Genomic DNA, 6,466 nt, shown 5'->3' with positions numbered 1-6,466 from the left:
CAATTATGGATAGTTTCTTTCCCAAGACAACTAACCAATGGAATTAGATCGAGAAGCTTTCTAACAAAATTCAAGAGAAAAGATTGAAGAAGAAGATAAAAACTATTATTGATTCATTGAATTACAATAGAGCTCCCCAACCCAATGAAAGGGGTTTAGTGAGTCATAACTCTGAATTCAATTACAAAGAGTATGAAAACTAGCGAAATGATAAAATTTCTCAAAATTCCCAAAAGTCCTCACTAACTTAAATTCTATCCTATTTATACACTTTCTAAATTGAGCTTCTGTTGTGTTTCTTGGGCTTTGAGGCCTTTTCCTGATTTCCTTTTGCTTTGGATTTATGATCCATAATCCTGATGAGGCTGCTGATCCAATTCTGTAACATTCATTAAGCCAACTTAGTGATAATCAAGTAATGACACATGACTCAACAAATTGAAATTCCAGACTCATCAATTCTTCAGGGCCAATCCCATAAACCATGATATTCAATTGGGTTTTATACCAGAGTATGTTTAAGTTAATGTTTGTGCTCAAATGCTAACTTAAACTGCAAGATCTTTGGCCCAGAAACCCTTTCAAAAAGTGGCGTTTAAGTTGCAGTTTAAGCTTAAACTGCAACTTAAATGTTGGATACTCCTGGAGGTGGTATAATTCAAGCACGTTTAAGCTTTAGTTTAAGGTTAAACTGAAGCTTAAACGTGGAAATGGAAGAAAGCAACTACGGAGTGTGGAATGGTCGAACACGTTTAAGCTTCAGTTTAAGGTTAAACTGAAGCTTAAACGTGGAAATGAGAAAGCAACCCTAGAGGAGAAATTGGGTCGAACACGTTTAAGCTCCAGTTTAAGGTTAAACTGGAGCTTAAACGTGGAAATGAAGAAAGTAGCCCAGGAGTGTGAAATGTCGAACACGTTTAAGCTCCAGTTTAAGCTTAAACTGGAGCTTAAACGTGGAAATGGCTTCCTGGTGCATAATTTGGGTCGAACACGTTTAAGCTCCAGTTTAAGGTTAAACTGGAGCTTAAACGTGGAAATGCCCCCCTGGTGCAATTCTCATTCTGGCGTTTAACTTCCAGTTTAAGGTTAAACTGGAAGTTAAACGCCACTTTCAGCTTTCATGATTCTGGCGTTTAAGCTCCAGTTTAAGCTTAAACTGGAGCTTAAACGCCACTTCCCAGCATTATATGGCTTGGCAGTTTAAGTTCCAGTTTAAGCTTAAACTGGAACTTAAACTCCACATGTGATCTTCAAGCTTCCTTTATTGATTTTGTTGCTTCCTTGCCTAGCCTCTTCTTCCCTAAAATCATCCAAACAACTGCATCAAAGTCTTGCAAAATTTCATGAGAAATCTTCCATTCATAGCATTCAAGTAATATAACTAAAAACTCATGGAATTTGCATCAAAATCATACTGTTTGGATGATTCATTGCTTTGTTGTTCATTTAACCATTCTTGGTTACTTTAAGCTCAAGAAAATGCATAAAACAACTAAAACTAACAGAAAAGTGCTAGTGAAACTAGCCTAAGATGCCTTGGCATCACAACACCAAACTTAATACTTGCTTGTCCCTAAGCAAGTCCTGAGTTATTTGAGAAGAAAGTATGAAACAGAAAGCAATTACATTGGCTATATTAGCAAGCATTTGAAGTTCATCAGAAGGGTTTTATGCAGAAAGTTGTAGCATCACTTTTTCATTCTTATCAGGTAAGATTATCACTTTTTCATTGCATCCATCAAACACTGTTATGGCCTCTTGTTATTCTTATGTCCTTGGCACTTTTCCTTTCTTTGTTTTTCTTTTTCTTAGAGCTCCTTTGCTCCTTGTTTGCTCAGTGTCATGTATTGCACAAGCCTTTGGCATTTTCTTTTTCTTATCAGTGCACTACACATATCCACTACAGGCATTTTAGTTCACATTTCTTCTTGAGACATTGGTGCCCAGCACCTCTTTGTGTGACTAAATGTTTTGTATTTAGGTTGCTCTTGATAATGGACTTTTGGTTGATAATCCCGGGTTAGTTAACCCAAGTTACCAAGTGTTGAAACACTCCTCAGAACCTATTCATCCAAGCATATCCTTAATACATAAACACCACAGGCATTTGTCTCAGAAGTTCAAACCATTGGTGCCTAGCTTATTTTCTCAATTTTTTTTTGCTTTTTGGTTGCCCTTTTTCAGTGGCTTTTTCTTCTTCTTTTTCTTTCTTTTTCATGGCCAAAGACATTTATTCATCAAGATCCATAGACAGTATTCAAACTTCTACACAAAAATGATAATTCTACACTCAATTTCCAGTGATCTGACTAAACAATCAAGCATGCATACCACCACTTAATTCTACTTGATTTGTCACTAATTGAGCCAAGTTACTTTTGTTCAAACTTTTCTTTTATTTTTGGAAACAGAACAAGCATGGCAAGCATTTGTTTAAGAAGGTGAAGTTATATCCAAACATCTAGGCATTCACTTTATTCAAAGCAGTAAACCAACGCTCATACTAAAAACTTCACATTCCAGAAAGATTCAACAATTACAGTTTAAACCAGAACAAGCATGCTTTTGTTTGCCTTTTAAAGAATGGTCAAGGAACAACACCACCTTGTGAAATTTCTTGTTTTCTCTTTGTTGCCAGGAAACAATTTGATTTCTCCTTCTTCTCCTAGTTGTTGCTTCATGTTCTTTCTAAGATCCTTGTTTCCTTTCCTGCAAAGAGTGATGAAGTTGCTTGCTTCTCAAGCACTTGAGTGGTTAGCTCAACTATGTATGGGCAAGTGTCTGAGTCTTAAGTTGGTGTGTGAACACCAAACTTAGTCTCCTACTTACTCCTCTGCTCTTTGAATCCTTGAATTCTCCTTGGAATGAAGTTGCTGCTAAGGATTTTAAGCATTTCTGTGATTGCTTAGAATGGTTGTTCCTTTCATATAATTCAAAGGTTGTTGTGTTCAGTTGATCTGTATGGTGGAACACCAAACTCAGAGTCACACATTCCCCTTTGAATTATTGATCCACGAATTCATTGTTTGGTGTGAAACACCAAACTTAATTCTTTGCAATGCACAGAAACTACTTCACCTTTTTATTGAAACAAATAAAAGAAACAGCAAAGGAGTATTATCTCAGGTTGGGTTGCCTCCCAACAAGCGCTTCTTTAACGTCATTAGCTTGACGTTCAGCTTTGTTAGGGTGGATTGTAGTGCTTGATGTCCTCTCCTCTCACTATGAAAACGTCCCCATTTGATTCTTTCATAATTTCCAAATGTTCCATAGAAAGAACTTTCCTGATTGTGAACACTTGAGGGAGCTGGGAAGGAATGGTTTTGAGGCCAGGTGGGATTGGCAGATAATGACTTGATATCACTTTATCTCCCGGAGAGAAACCTTCAGTGGGAATTTTCTTGTTTCTCCACCCTCTTGGCAATTTCTTTACAATTCTTCCCTCTCTCTTGAGGATTTCTTCATTGACCCTTATGCCAGAAGGATCCTTCTGAGATGTTTCTATTGATTCTTGTGGCTTTAACTCTTGCAATTCTTGTTTACCTTCCAAGGACTGTTTCAGAGTTTCAGCTGCTGGATTGCTTTCCTCCAAACACAGATGGCTACTATCATCCTTAGGCTTTTCAGGTTCTGGTTCAGGCTCAGATGCAGGTTTGAAAACATGGAAAATGAGCTGTTCATCATGTATTCTCAAAATTAGCTCTCCTTGTTCTACATCTATGAGTGCTCTAGCAGTGGCTAGAAATGGCCTTCCCAGAATGATAGGGTGTAGGTAGCTTTCCTCCATGTCCAAAATGACAAAGTCTGTGGGGAAGAAATAATTTCCCACTTTCACCAGCACATTCTCAACTACCCCTTCAGCTTGCTTCTGAGTTTTGTTAGCCAGTTGTATGATTACATCAGTGGATCTCACCTCATTCAGTTGTAGCCTCTTCATAAGAGTCAGAGGCATCACATTTATGCTAGCTCCTAGATCACAGAATCCTCTGTCAATTTTTTTTCCCCTATGATGCAGGGGATATGAAAACTTCCTGGGTCTGTTTTCTTAGAGACTATGTCCTTCTTGATGAAGGCACTGCATTCTTTGTTCATTATTACAGTTTGTCCTCCCTTCAAAACTCTTTTCTTGCTCAGCAATTCCTTCAAATACTTGATATGTGTAGGCATCTGCTGGAGAATCTCAAGAAAGGGAATATTGATATGGAGAGACTTAAATGTCTCTAAAAACCTTGAATATGTTTTCCCTTTTTCACCTCCTCCTAACCTCTGAGGAAATGGTGCTTTTGGTTGGTATGTTTCCAGCATGCCTTTATTTTGCAGTTCCTTGGCTTGCTCAGTTTCACTTTCCTGCTTAGCTTCTTCCACACCTTCCTTCAAGATTTCTGGCTCCTGTTCTGAGGGTCTGATTCCTTCTTCTTCTGAGACTTCCTTCAATATGGTGATGGCCTTGCATTCTTCCCATCTCACTCCCTTTTGTTCCCCTTTAGGATTCTTTTCTGTGTCACTAGGGAACACTGCAGTTGACTTGGGGGCCTGTTGAGATAGCTCTCCTACTCGAGACTCCATCCTCTTGAGTTTTTCACCATGGTTCCTTAAGGTAGATCTCACATCCTCCCTAAAGCTTTTCAACTCACTTATGTCCTGACCCATGTTTGCAAGCATTCGTTCTATCCTGTTTAATTGATCTTGAAATTGTTGGTTCGGATTAGGTTGGGCAGGTTGATTATTTTTGCCATGATATGGTGGTTGGGAGTAAGTGTTTTGTGTGGCTTGGTATGATCTTTGGTTGGAGTTTTGGTATGTGAAATTGTTATGTTGGTTGGGGTTGTAAGGTTTGTGGTTTTGTGGTTGGGTTTGCTGGTTTCCCTACCCAAAGTTTGGGTGGTTTTTCCAGCCTGGGTTGTAAGTGTTGGAATGTGGATCATATGGTTTCCTTTGTTGATTTCCCACATAGTTGGCCTCTTCCCAATCACCTCCTTCAGTGCTTACTTCCTCTTGATCTTGTGTGTGTATTGCAGCCACTTGATTTGTTTCTAATTTCCTGGTGAGCTCTGCTAGTTGCTTGGCAAACACCTTGTTTTCGGCTAGAATTGTATCAACATGGTTCAGCTCCATGACTCCCTTAGTGTTGTGTCTCTCTGAAGCATAGTAGTACTCATTCTCAGCCACTGTCTCAATCACTTCAATGGCTTCTTCCACAGTCATCTTCCTATTCAATGAACCTCCTGATGAATGGTCTACAGCCTTCCTTGATTCATAAGAAAGTCCATCATAGAAAATATGCAATTGCACCCAGTCATGGAACATGTCTGGTGGGCATTTCCTTGTCAAATCCTTGAACCTCTCCCAAGCCTCGTAGAGAGTTTCACCATCTTGTTGTCTAAAAGTCTGAACCTCAGATCGAAGCCTATTGACCTTTTGTGGGGGGTAGAAACGTGCCAGAAACTTGCTTTCCACCTCATCCCAAGTTGTTAGGCTCCCCCTTGGGAATGATTCTAGCCATTTAGCTGCCTTGTCCCTAAGTGAAAATGGAAACAAGAGCAGTTTATAGGCATCTTCCTGGACTCCATTGGACTTCACAGTGTCGCAAATTCTCAGGAATTTTGTGAGATGTTGGTTTGGATCTTCATTAGCACTACCACCAAATGAACAATGATCCTCCACCAGTGAGATTAGCTGTGGTTTGAGTTCAAAATTGTTGGCCTGAATGGGTGGTTTCTGAATGCTGCTACCACAATTCCCAGAGGTTGGGTTTATGTATGAACCAAGAACCCTCCTCTCAGGAATGGCATTGTTTCCATCAGCTCTCTCATGGTTGTGAACTTCTCTATCCATGTTGAGATCTAGAGCTTCCTCAAAATTGTCTTCATATTCTCCTTCAGATTCTTCTTCTCTCAGTATTCTCTTCCCTCTTGCTTCCCTTCTAAGTTTATGAAGGGTCCTCTCTGGTTCGGTATATGGAGGAGTTGATGTCTCTCCTCTCCTACCTGTCATACAAGAACACAGCATAGGCAACAAACAAGTGAAATACTCTTGGTTAATGGAAGAGTATGGTTAGAGCAGTTGAGGAATTAATTCAAATAGTTAGTGGGTCAGTGAGTTAGTTGCTTGAATTTAAAGGCAGAATTTAAAGGCATAAAGAAAGAAAGCAAGTAACAGAGTGCAGAAATTTAAAATTCAACAAGTAACTTGAACTGAATTAACAAAACAAGAAAAATGCTCAATCTAGTTAACTTCCAATTTGAGAATTGTCAATCGAAAACCAATCCCCGGCAACGGCGCCATAAACTTGATAGCTACGATTTTAGGCGAGAAGCTAAATTGCTGAAATTAAAAAGGGATCGGGGTGATTGCATGAATTTAATTGCAGAATGTAAAGAGAAAGTGGTAGATCAGAAATGGGGAATTCATTGGGTTTCAGGAGATATTGAGATCTCCGAATCAAAACACTTTTATCCCTTCCTCA

The 6,466-nt window shown here is 39.2% G+C and overlaps 1 non-coding gene across 1 annotated transcript; it reads left to right on the top strand.

The window, feature by feature from the left end:
* Positions 1 to 5,305: 5,305 nt before the first annotated feature.
* LOC112798361 (small nucleolar RNA R71) lies at positions 5,306 to 5,409 on the top strand. The gene has a single exon (XR_003199976.1). It is a non-coding gene; the product is annotated as a small nucleolar RNA R71 (small nucleolar RNA).
* Positions 5,410 to 6,466: the final 1,057 nt, after the last annotated feature.

Source organism: Arachis hypogaea, chromosome 4, assembly GCF_003086295.3.
Source record: "Arachis hypogaea cultivar Tifrunner chromosome 4, arahy.Tifrunner.gnm2.J5K5, whole genome shotgun sequence".
In the NCBI taxonomy this organism is placed as follows: Eukaryota; Viridiplantae; Streptophyta; class Magnoliopsida; order Fabales; family Fabaceae; genus Arachis; species Arachis hypogaea.
This window is presented reverse-complemented; position numbering and strand designations above follow the sequence as displayed.